Source organism: Mesoplodon bidens (genome assembly GCF_964165515.1).
Source record: "Mesoplodon bidens genome assembly, chromosome: 1".
Lineage (NCBI taxonomy): Eukaryota > Metazoa > Chordata > Mammalia > Artiodactyla > Ziphiidae > Mesoplodon > Mesoplodon bidens.
Genome location: NC_138176.1, coordinates 18,940,989 through 18,955,011, shown reverse-complemented (window position 1 = coordinate 18,955,011; position 14,023 = coordinate 18,940,989).

The window sequence follows — 14,023 nt, the reverse complement described above, 5'->3', positions numbered from 1 at the left end:
CTATACTCAATATTTTATAATACCTATAAAGGAAAAGAATTTGAAAAAGAATATATATATACATATATGACCCTGAATCACTGTGCTATATACCTGAAACCAACACAACATTGTAAATCAACTATACTTAAATTAAAAAAAAGAAATAGTATGCATGTAGCCATCACAAAATACTATTCAAATGTTAAAAATTGAAAAAAAAATGACTGACAAATGGATAATAAAATGCTTGTGACACAATGTGAAGAGTTCAAAGGAACACTGTAGCAATGGCAGGGAGAATGCAAAAGCACCAAATTCATGTGAGAGTGATGATTTAGTTTCAGCTAAACAACATGGCTCGACACATTAATACAAATAAAACTGAAAACTCAATAAAATTCAAATAAATAAAATGTAATCGTTTAATGTGATGGGGTTTTAAAGCTACCTTGGAGCTATAAAAGGGTTTATACAGAGTTTTATGTTTACATAGAATTAAGTAACTTTGGAATAAAAATAAGCAGGGAGGTCATCAAGTCTGAGAAACCTAATATTTCGGGTAAACCATATAATACAGCAGCTGTGAACAATTACTAGAAAAGGTTTACAAGCATCCTCATTGTTGCCTTGGAAATGTCTCTATCGTATGGCTGACCCTTGGCCTTGGAACATCAATATCCTACTCTCTGAGACATTAGGCAGATATACATCTGCCTTACTGTTAAATGGAAGTATTCAAGTCACTGCTGTCGAACCACACATGGGCAGTGCCCATCTGTGGCTTTCACAGATTTTCTCGTTCCAAGTAATTTGACATGAGAATCAACATCTTGCTTCATCCTTTTCAGTTAGGTATGAAATTGTTTCCTCTGGTAATTAACATGTGGGACATAAAAGGAAATTAACTCATGACTCTAAAACATCGATTCCCCGCATTAAATCAATCTTCCTATCAGAAAGCATGCCATGGCCATTAGCTTGGGATTCATTTTTGCTGGTGCTCAATTACTCTGCTTGAATGGATTAGACCAATTAAACGGATTCAAGGACACCATCCTACCAAGCCTACAAATCTACGGTAATCAAATTTAAGTCACAGATTGGCTTTCTTGGCCTGGAACAAGTAAGAAATAAGGTGGAACAAGCACTAAAAATGATACAGAGGTAGCTAGAATATTAGCTGAATCCAAAAGAGATATACTAACTTTCTTCTTAAGAAAATTTCTCTCATGTGTACACAATCCTTTAAAACTACAACCACTTAACTTTCTAAATCATCTCCATTTAAAAGACACTGCCACCCGTACCCTCCTCTGCCTACCCCTCCTCATATCCCCACTTCCTTTCAAGGGACCTCCATGGGGTTGGTATTGCCTGAGGGGCTGATCCCAGCAAAGCTCCCCAACACTGGCATCTTCTGTCTGCTGCCAGACCCCCCAGCACACCTCACCAGTCCCAACAGGACTCTAGATAGTTCACTTATATGTCCTCCCATTAAACAGTAAATCCATTCAGGACTGGAAACATGTCTGGTTCACCAGTATAATAAGTCTTCATCAAATGTTAACTCAGTTATTTATTACATGATTCCCCCATCTTGGACCACCCCTCCACCCCTCCACCCCCCGCCCAAAGCTCCACCTTCCCTGTCTGTCTGCGGGGCCTGGGAAGGTGGCGTTCCTCCTGCCATTGTACACTTTGGGCTTTCTTATGGGAAGCCCGTGTTAAGTGGGGTAGTGCTACATTACATGTTAAGTACTTCTGTGAGCTAGACCTGGGATCTAACCTCCCTTTACAAGATTCATTCTGTGCAGAAATCTGTGCCAACATGTGATCAGGTATATGTATTAGTTTCCTAGGGTTGCTATAACAAAATACCACAAACTAGGTGAAAAAAAATTTTTTTTTATTTTCTCACTTCTCACCGTTCTGGAGACCAGAATCCTGAAACTGACATGTCAGCATGGCCATGCTCCTTCCAAAGCCTCTAGGTGAGGACCTTCTTTGCCTCTTCCACTTTCTGATGGCTCCCAGCATTCCTTGGCTTGTGACAACCTAACTGCCGCTGTCTTCACATTACCTTCTTCCCTCTGTCTCTGAGTTCAATCTCCTTCTTGGTTCTCTCATAAAGACACCAGTGGATCTAGGGCCCACCTTAATGCAGTATGACCTCATTTTATCTTGACTGCATCAGCACAGACCGTTTTCCAAACAAGATCACATTCACAGGTAACAGAATTTAGGACTTGAGCATATTTGGGGGTAAGGAGAGACACAGGTATAATAGCACCAAAAATCTAGTTTAGATACAGTGCTTGTTAAATTAACTGCTCTAGGCTAGACTGGGAACATCGCCACTGTTCATAATATTGAAACTTCCAACACATTTTGCCATTAGTGTAAACTTATTACCTGACTTTTAAAATGCAACACTGCAAATGATTAAGGATGTATACAAAGATATTCAATAGAGCATCATTTGTAACACTACAAAAATCAGGAAAACTCCAAATATTCAACAATATAGGCTTGGTTAAGTTGTGTTATAGTTGTACTATTGCATATCTATGTATATATATTTTTATATATATTGCTATTATATATTATATAGCTATGTTATAGCTATACTATTGATTACTATGCAACCAATAAAATGAGATGAAAATATGTTCATGATCTATTGCCATAGAAATCATGCACATACATATTTTATAACTAGGGATTTTTAAGCATACGTTTATACAACTATATATATAGCTATATAATTTCCATGTAGCTACATATATGTGTGTATGTATGTATGTGTGTGCGTATATATACGTGTGTATGTATACATATATATACACACACACATATACACACACATATACATATATCTGCCCTTACTAGATTTCTAGTGTAGACAGTACCCAATTGCAAGCTGGTTTTAATATATTTTCTGAAAGCTGTATATAAGAGCAAACTGCTTGTTTTAAAAGCCATATATGTTCATTACCTAAAATATAAGCAAAAATAGAGAAGCAAAATATTAAAAACTTTAAGTACCCATGATTTTAACATCTAAAGCAAACAGCTGCCAGCACTGTAGTGTATATAAGCACAGAAAATGAAAAAATGACCTGGAAAAAAATACCCCAAACTAGGGCATGCTTAGGTGTATCTACTGGTAGAAGAGGTCACCGAGTCACCCCAAACAGTCAGTTATACTCAAGGACCTGGGAGAGGGGGACATTAAATAATTTAAGTTAAAGCATGATGCTTCAAAAAAACAAATGCAAGTTTATAACAAGAAATGGAACTCATTCCCAAGGGAACAAATTCATTCAGTAAAAATGAGAAGTTTGAGAAGCACCACACCGTCTTAACATGGGTTGAAAAATCATGGGTATTTTATAGTTTCTTCTTTTGGCTTCTTTGTGTTTGCTGTATTTTGTTGTTGTCTTTTTTCCCCTGAGATGAGTCTGAATCACATTTGTAGAGAAAATAATAGAATAATAACTCTATTTTTAAAAGTAACACAACATGCCCTTCTCTTCCCCCTTCCACCTGTTTGCAGATTGGCACTCGTGATGCTGAGGACAGTCCACAGTCAAGAATTCATCATGAACCTGAACCTCACTACCTGCAGCCCACCTGCTGTCTCCAGGCAGGAGCTCTGGTGCCTGTGGGTCTCCCCACAACCGCACCAGGAATCTGGTAGGGCTGGGCAGCCTCTTGTCCACTCAAATGCCCTCAGGCTTCACCCATCGAATCCCATCAGACTGTCAGGAAATACAATAAAAATCGGCTGTTCCCCAGAAATCATATAATCGTAACTGTATTTTAGCTCAGAGACTAGTCAAGCTCCTGAGAAGGGAAAAACATGTATTGAATGCGTACAATGTGCTCTATCACTTCTTCTTTTCATTCTCACTACCCTGGTTTACATGTCCCATCGTTCAGATGGGGAAATTGAAGCCCAGAGAGGTTAGGAAACCTGCCAACAGTCACACAGTGGCAGGGAGAAGATTCCCATCCAGGTATGTCTGACTCCTGACGTGGGGTCCCTCTGCTACCCCCATTGCTTTGTTCTGGCGATGACTACTTCCCTACCTGTCTTCTTTTCTCTCACCTGTCCTCTCTCCATCCCTCTTGTTACTCATTCTAAAAACCGGCCTGTCCTTGCTTTCTTCCTAAGATGTTCTTTGCCAACACCTTTTAGGCAAGTGTGGTTATTAACAAAGATTTCCTCCTTCAGTGAAGTGAGGAGGCAACTTCTAACCCCTTCACTGCTCTGATTTCCGATAAATGTTTCCTGTCTGTTCAAGACAAGACAAAAAGAAGAGACACCGATCTCCAGAGCATGGCCTTCAAACCTCTGAAGTTCAGCCCAGGTAATCATCTCACCACTGGGGGCTTTTCTACCCAACAATGACAAATTAACTTGCTTTTTAATTTTCCAATCCCATTCTATTTCAGTTCATTATTTTTTCTTTGCCTTATTCTATCTTCAGAATATGTCTCCTGCCAATTTAATTGCTTTATAAAACAAGGTTCATTTTTTAAATCTGCCCTGTAACTGTCCTCTGAAGATAGCAACCAATAATTGCACTCTTTAGTCACAGGAAATTTACTATTTAAAATAAGCTTCTGATCAGAAAGGGTCCTCAGAACATTATCACTAATCTACACATGATGTAATAGCAAAGATGGCAACACTCTCATTTCTAAATGCTGTTTCATTAATAGGATTCATATCTCGGGTCCTTAATATTCTCAGCTCTACTTTACAGGCTGAACAAATACAGTTCTAAATCATGTTGAGGAAAGGAACAGCCTTGAAAATTAGAGTCTGTTGGAAATAGGAGACCCTCATCAGGCAGCCCCATGATCCTGGGGCCCTACATTTCACTTCTGAATGCATTTCAGAAGGCATGGGCTTGTCCTCTTAGGAAAAAATAAAGCCAGCCTCTTCTTTCTAACTTAATGCATTGTGGGCATAACAGAAAAAAAAAGTCAATAACAAGGCTGAAAAAAATAACTCCTGCTTAAACAGAAAGCAAGATATTTGTTCTAGCTCTTTTGAATGGAGAGAATGGAACTATTATTATTGGCTTAGACCAATCCAAATTTGTCCACATCCCTTAGGGGAGGATGGAACAAAACTGGAGCTCTGCCAACATAAAACAGGGGAATAACAGGTGCTGGATAGGCAACTTATATCATTTGATGAACCCTCCCCACTCCTACTGCTCCCCCCACAGCAGACACACACACACACACACAGACACACACACATACTGCAGCAAGGAAGATCCAAATCATGTGAGAGCCTGGCCTGGTATCATTATTACTAACAAAAGCAGAGATGAAAGTAGTACTTGTTGAGCACCTACTATGTGCTGACCAGTATATGCTAAAGCAATTTACCAATCAAATTTCCATGGTAATCCTGTGAGACTGGTGGCCACTCCCATTTTATGGATGACAAAACTGAGTCATATACAGCGGCCAAAGCAGGCAGCTACTGAATGGTAGAATTGGCTTTAAACTCAGATTTGACTGACTCCAAATAACATAATCTTTCCACTTTACCAGGCTATCTCCTGAATGAGCAACTAGAAGTTATGAATACATTTTCTTTGGACTAACTGCTCTAGAAAGGGCAGATGCTCAGCCCCTAGCTCACTTGCCCTAGGCTCACTCTGAATCCTGCCAATAAATGGAGCTATTTTTACAGTAAAGGATAAGAAACTTTGAAAGCCATATCCTGCTTCTGCTCTTTCTTCTCTGGTTGTTATTTTTGAGTTTTTTTCTATCCATGCTGTTTTTAATATATTCTTCTGTCTTGCTAATGATAGGAAACTTGCTGCTGCATGGTTCCATAAAATATTATCTCATTATCTCATTTTGTCTCTCACGGTATTTTGTAGCATTGAAAGTGGTGCATGACCAGTCAGAATGGCCATCAACAAAAAATCTACAAACAATAAATGCTGGAGAGGGTGTGGAGAAAAGGGAACCCTCTGGCACTGTTGGCGGGAATGTAAATGGATAAAGCCACTATGGAGAACAGTATGGAAGTTCCTTAAAAAACTAAAAATAGAACTACCATACAACTCAGCAATCCCACTACTGGGCATATACCCTGAAAAACCCATAATTCAAAAAGAGTCATGTACCACAATGTTCATTGCAGCTCTATTTACAATAGCCAGGACATGTTAGCAACCTAAGTGTCCAGCAACAGATGAATGGATAAGGAAGATGTGGCACATAGATACAATGGAATGTTACTCAGCCATAGAAAGAAACAAAATTGAGTTATTTGTAATGAGGTGGATGGATCTAGAGTTTGTCACACAGAGTGAAGTAAGTCAGAAAGAGAAAAACAAATACCGGATGCTAACACATATATATGGAATCTAAAAAAAAAAAAAAAAAAAATGGTTCTGAAGAACCTAGGGGCAGGACAGGAATAAAGATGCAGATGTAGAGAATGGACTTGAGGACACAGGAAGGGGGAAGGGTAAGCTGGGACAAAGTGAGAGAGTGGCATGGACATATATACACTACCAAATGTAAAATAGATAGCTAGTGGGAAGCAGCCACATAGCACAGGGAGATCAGCTAGGTGCTTTGTGACCACACAGAGGGGTGGGATAGGGAGGGTGGAAGGGAGATGCAAGAGGGAGGAGATATGGGGATATATGTATATGTATAGCTGATTCACTTTGTTATAAAGCAGAAATATACCATTGTAAAGCAATTATACTCCAATAAAGATGTTCTTTAAAAAGTGGTGTATGAAAAAAATTAATTTCATTAAATTAAGGGAGAGTGTCATGACTGCTGGTTTATGACTCAGATGCATTTATAGAGGGGGTTGTATGCATCACAGCTTGTCATTTATTTTGCCATTTTCCGCCCACCTGCACCCACCATCCTTTTCCAGGAGGGATGAAGTTATTCTAAATATCATGCTTTGGAGAAATATTATTGCCACCAGCAACGTAGAAAGTCCAAAATGCAAAACACGACTTTCTATGGCCAATCAACAAATTGCAGAGCCAATCCATTTATCTCCACCATCCTCCTAAGAGACACAAATACTATAGCTGAATACATCATGTTGTAATTCCTAACAGTGCATAAGATTACCCATGTGAATGAGCAGCGCTCTTCTAGCCCTTCAGTTTACAGTAAGAATATTTTCTAAAGTCGTTAACCACTTCAAAGTGTCCAATTCCCCTTTCCCTACAAAGTCTCCTCATTCTTCCAGGTTTTTCTCAAGTGCTACCTTTTATAAGAAATCTTCATAGATTCAAGTTCACAGAACTCTCTTATCTCTAAGTTCATTTAGTCACTGGTTCACCAAATACTTGTTGAACAATGAGATATGCATAGCTCTGTTCTAGGCACTGGAGGTCCCATGGAGAGAAAAACAGGCTGGTCCCTCCCCTCCTGGAGCACATTGTATCTGTACCACATGGCGCACCACCCAAGTAACGGCTCCCCCTAATCTCCACACACACACAAAAATAATCTCCCCTGAGAAAGAACCTGCTGCTCTATGAGTTTAACATAGTCTAAAACTTATAATACTCATCTTATTTTAGCATCTATAAATGAAATCAATATTCCTACATTAGGTAATGCTGGTACCCCTGTAAGGCTGCTCTAGATATCTGCTCTCCATTTTGGAATTTTTCTAGATGACCTCCCATTGGCTCATTCAGTTAGTTCTTGGTCTCAGCTTTCCTGGATCCCCCAACTCTCTGCTTTGGCTTCATAACACAACTCCAACTCAGGTGAAATATTCACTGAGTACCTGCTATGCATCAGGCATTGTGCTTAGTGTTCTATATATACATTGTCTCCTTTTCACAACCTGCAAAGGTGATGATGCTCTTTCTGTTTTACAGAGGAGGAAACTGCGGCTCATCACATTTAGGAATTTATTCCCAGGTCAGCCCACTGATGGGTAACAGCACCAAGACTGAACCCATATCTATGATGCTGGGATTCTATTATTCCATATAACCTCAATCTCTGCCTACTTATTCACATGCAAAATGAGAAAAAGAATCCCCACTACAACCTTCTCATAAGGTTGTCATAATTATGAAGTGAGATTATTGCATTTAAGTGGTGCTAATAATGTATCTCTCCTGCCTCCTGAGTTCTAACGGGTAGGGATAAATATCCAAAGCCAAATGGAGATCAGTGGATCAGCATTGTTAACCATCCTCTGATAACTAGGGTCCCGTAGTAAAGAAGCATTGTAAAATATTGCTTGGGGGCTTCCCTGGTGGCGCTGTGGTTGAGAGTCCACCTGCCGATGCAGGGGACACGGGTTCGTGCCCCGGTCCGGGAGGATCCCACATGCCGCGGAGCGGCTGGGCCCGTGAGCCATGGCCGCTGAGCCTGCGCGTCCGGAGCCTGTGCTCCGCAACGGGAGAGGCCACAACAGTGAGAGGCCCACGTACCGCAAAAAAAAAAAAATTGCTTGCAGCCAAGGCCAAGATGGGAAGTTCTTACTAATATCCCTCCCCAATTCTAGGCTAGGTATCTGCCTATGGTAAAGTCAACTCTGTAAATAAACTCTGAGTACATGTCAAAGGCCAGATCAGCCCGCGTCTAAAACCCAGACCCTAGCAAAATCAGAACCCGAGAGAATTTGAGATAGGCCTTTATTCCCTTTTCAATGCAGAGACTATACGCTCTGAAGGAAAAAGTGATCCAATGGAAATCATGATCTCTACAATCAACCTGACACTCATTCTCCCTTCAGGAAAGTGAGTAGGGAGTGGAGGAAATGTCCCCTCCAGCATTTTCCTGGCATTTGGGGGGAAGCAGAAATCTCCTCCAGCAGAATCATGAGAAGAGAAAATCAGAGTTCCTCACAGTAAAGATATTATAAGATGGAAAGCACCATACAAATGTGGAAGCTGTCATTTCCATATCACTTTTTCATGACTTTTCCTACTGCACTCTACACACTTTTATATTACATTGCTAGATAATTTGTTATTTTTTATCTGACTCTCCTATCAGACTAAATTCCTTCATAGAAGTTCATTTTTCAATTTAATCTGGAATACCTATGTCTAGTACCATGCCTAGTGTGTAGTAGGCATGAAATAAATATCTGTTCAATCAATAAATGAATGGATTTCATTGCTATATAAACAATGAAACGCCATGGAATGGAGGGTTTTACAATTACAAAGCATATTCATATCGATGCATCATTTTGCTTTTTTTAATCTTCTCTATTTAACCTGTCTGCTAACAATTTAAACTAGATCTGTAACTGTGTCTTTCAATCATTTTGTAATTCCCTATCGATGTAATGGGTTCATGTTTCACAAAACTGGCTTCATACATTTATTATTAGATTTATGATGTCCTATTCAAAAAAGAAAAAGAATTTAAGAGAGCATACAATATAGGAAAATAAAAATCAGTTAAAAAATAAGTAAGAAAAATGAGGCAAAGCCACCAACAAATTTTTCCCTTTCTTATAATGTTCTCGTCTCGAGTGCTCATCTGTCCACCTGAGTGTTAAGATGGCACGGTGAACAACTTTTCAAGAAGAATGTTTCACAGTTTATTCATAAGCTACCCAATAACTCCCCCCAAATCAACTCAGACTGTGTTGACAGAGGATGGTAGTAAGTAAGAGAACATGATTCAGCCTTGGTAGCTATTAGCAAGTCTAGTAGACTTTGCAGGGATTCTCTGAAGACACCAGACAGAGATCTACTTAAAAATAAATCGACTTTTAGTCTGAAAGCATTAAAAAAAAAAAAAAATGAGGAGGAGACAAAGGTCAAGGCTGAAGTGGGTCAATAAAGCACTGTTCCCTTGAAGATACTTCTTCCTTCAAGAAGCACTCCCCGCTCCATGTTTTGACTGAAGAACAGTTCTCTTGGCAGTTATTAATCGGCTAAGAAAGCCTGTGTTCTTTCACTTACAGGCCCAGAACTGGAACTCAGGATGAGACTACTTAGATCACACCCCAGTGGGCAATCCTACTGGAGAAATCCGGAAACATTAGAGAAGTCAGATGAGGCATTTGACTCAAAGAGAGGCCTGAGTACATACGTGGCGGGTGTTTGCTTCAGATTGCTGTCATAGTAAAGGAAGGAGAGGGCAAAAAAAATCAAATCAAATGGAATCTTTTCAACTTTTTAAAAAACTTCCTAACAGTTGACTAAGCACAAGGTATCCCTGGGGCATAGAAAAAGCCATAGAAAATTTTGGAATCTGCTTGCTTATGCCCGTACTTTTTGGCAAATAAGAAAAGGCAATCCAACTTCAGCCAGGACAATGACGTCAGCACACTTAGGAAGACCTGCCCTGTGAATTACCTTCTGAAACACTGAGTAAACACATGTCTGTTCAAAGGAGTGAGGGCAGGGGCAGGGAGGGGGTGGATTACATTTATTGTCTTCTGTTCACAGAACACTCTACCTTATCCAGCTGCGGTACTTCTTTACAACAATCCGACAGCATCTAAAGCAGAGGTCCATTCAACTAATTAGATCAGTGGCCTTAACCAGAACAAGTAACTCAAGCACTGTAATGGAAAATACACTGATCCAGGGCCAAAAGTCCTGGGTTCCAAGTCCACTTACTAATGTGTAACTCCTGGCAGATCAGTGAATGTCTTAGAATCTAGTTTCTTCATCTTTTAAATCAATTAAACATTTCTACATACCCCCAAAACCATGGCGAAGATCAAATAAGATGATGTATGGCAATGGTTCTCAACTGGGGCTATTTTGCCCTCCGGGGGGCATTTGACAATGTCTGGCAACATTTTTGGTTGTCACAATTGGTGGTTGGAGAAGCCAGGGATGCTGTTAAACATCCTACAATGCACCAAACAGCCCCAACAACAAAGAATTATTCAGCCCCGAAATGTCAGTAAGTATCAAAAGGCCCTGACATATGTCAAAAGTTATAAAGGCATGATTTTATTGGTTAGGAATGCATTAAGCCACAAGTAATAGAAGTGGATTAAATTGTGAAAGATTTGTTTTTATCACATAATAAATAGTTAGGCTATATGCAGGCCACTGTTCAAGAGAGTTATCAAAGACTCCAGTCATGTCTATATTCCTGGTTTTTGCCCACATGGTTGTGAGATGGCTGTTACACCTCAAGTCACTGCATCCACATTAAAGACAGGAACAGGAGTAAGACGGTTGCTGGAGGGACCTGAGCCTATACTGAGAAATCAGCAAGAAGCTTCAGCTCCTTGGCCAGAATTTTATCACAGGGCCACCCTTAGGTAGACCCAAGGGAGTCTGCCCAATTAATTATTGGGCAGGCAACTAAAACTGTCTGCCACAGAAATTATAGTCTCCATCATCATCATCATCATGGAGATCCGTGATAAAGAGGTGGTTAAAAGAACAGACTCTGGGGCTTCCCTGGTGGCGCAGTGGTTGAGAGTCCGCCTGCCGATGCAGGGGACACGTGTTCGCACCCCGGTCCGGGAAGATCCCACATGCCACGGAGCGGCTAGGCCCGTGAGCCATGGCTGCTGATCCTGAGCGTCTGGAGCCTGTGCTCCGCAACGGGAGAGGCCACAACAGTGAGAGGCCCGCATACCGCAAAAAAAAAAAAAAAAAGAAAAAGAAAGAAAAAAAGAACAAATTCTGGTCGGGCAGATGTAGGTTCATATTCCTACTCTCACCATTTCCTATCTGTGTACTAGTGAGTTGCTTAATTTCCAAGCCCTGGCTGCTTCATCTAGAAACTAGAGGTAACAAAAATACATACATAAATGGAGTGTTTTGAAGATTTAATGAATAATGTAAAATGTTTTCATTCATTGAAAGCTGGGCATTTGATAAACGCTATATATCATCATCATGATTTCAGCACAGTGACTCTGAGGTACCACATCACTGTCTAATTTCCAGTCCCTCACTGTACTCTGACCTGAGGCACCTGGCCTTGTCTTCCCTCTGAACTGTGGAGACCCAGCATGCAGGTCATAAAATAAATTTGTAGAAGGAGGCAATACTTCAGTTCTTGATTCACAGAAATCAATATACAAATGACATCATTGTTACAGAGGTCAGTCTTGATGCTTGCCTGACTTAGCAGTCTGATCCATCAAACGTACTTTCTGGGTTTGCAAAAATGTCACTGCAGGGATATTGTTAGAAGTACATCACATTACCTAATAGTTTACCTAAGAGAGGCTCTTCGTGTTTCATTGTTAGTGCTTCAGTATCTGTTCACCAAATCATTTTTCATCAGAGCATTTGGATTGATTAACATTTACAGTTTATTTAGAACTGAAACTAACTAGAAGTCGCTATTAAGAATTTTACTAAACCAACCCCAAGTTGGGTCAGCACTGGGAGCCTGCAGCATCGGAAGACTAAGTTTGGAATGTGTGCAAAAGCTGGGCAGCATCACTTTGATCTTTCAAAAACATGCTGGAAGAGCAATCTTTCCAAAATATGACTCCCTCTCACAAAAGCCTATAATGACTCCCTTGGTCCAGAAGACCAAGCAACTCTGGACCAAGCTCATCTGTCTGGCTTCATACGTCCTGGTCCTACCCCATCCACCACGAATACTCACAGGAGCTGGGGCCAAGTAACTTGAGCTCTGATTTCCTTTGTTCTTTTGAGTTCCTGTCACTGTGTCCTGCATTAAGGGGTGTATCTTTTGTACTAATTCCCCAGCTGGTCCCCCGATGTCATTTCCCATTACCCTACTTCCAGCATGTTCTCCAATCACTCAAATCCCTTCCCTCGTTCTCTGCACAGCCCTGTAGATTCCTGCCTTCATGCCTTTACTTCCATAGCTGCCCCTGCCTTGAACGCCCTTTCCTTTCTCTCTAACTCCTATTTCCTACCAATTTATCAAGACCCAGCAAGAGGCCCACTTGGCTCCAGAGTTAACCTCCATTACTCCATTTCCCTCTCATTAATCCCTTTCTTCCCTGACCTCTCATAGCCCCAGAAGCTGCAATACATGATCTAGAACTTGATGTCATGCCAACTTATCAGGTTGTCTGATTGTTTCAGCACACATGTTCTGTCTGCAATTGGACTGTGAAGGCTTCAAGGCCAGGGTCCAGGTAGCCTACACCTTTGCTAGCCCCAGAGGGAGAAGCACGGTCTGCATTGTGGGCAAATATTTCCTCCTCCAAGGCTAACCTAAGAAATCAAATCAACAAATACTGTGCACCTGCTGGAAGCAAACCCTCCTCCCTCACCATTTCCAGCTCCTTGTTTACATAGAACATCACAGGTGAAAATCCAAATGAGACCGAGATTAGAAAATCTTGGCTAATATTAATGCTCATGAATATTTAGTAAGAATTGCTTATTAACTAGGGTTAGAGGGGTCTCCCTTACAATCACAGGGCTCTGATAACTGCTGGCATTTAATTGTGCTCGTCCAATAGTAACTAAGCTGCAGGGGTTTGTGAACTGAGAAGCTCAATATGGTTTGGAGTAATGGTTTTAAAACCAAGCCTCACACAAGGTTTAGGTCCTTCCAAGGCAATTTAGAGACAGCCTGGGGGAGCAAGGGGAGACTAGCAGGTGGTCACCTGATCCTCCACACCCAGTTCAACCAGGGCAGCTCTCTTCTGACAGCTTCACAGACTGGCCTTTGCTTGAGATAAAGGTTTTGTTATTAAAATGTTTTTAAATAAAACCACTATAGACATAAGACTGCTTGGAATCAAGGGACAAGATATTTCCCAGACTCAGCCAATTATCACGGGAAACTAGACATCCTCTAATTTTTCTGAACCTTCAGGTATAAGTATGGCTCACACCAAACACACAGGGTTGTTGGGATGACTAAATGAGGCAACACGTGTGAAAGCCCAAGGCACAGAGTAGCCACTTAAAACATGTTACATAAGTGGGGAGCAGCTTCATCAAGGGTGTGGACATTAGCTGAAACTGGTCTTTGGTGTCTCTAGACCCGGCAGGTAACAAGAGCCCCTGTAAATCCAGCTCAGAGCAGGAGGGCACACTGTGGTCAGGCTCACCTGGCAACACTTCCAACCTCC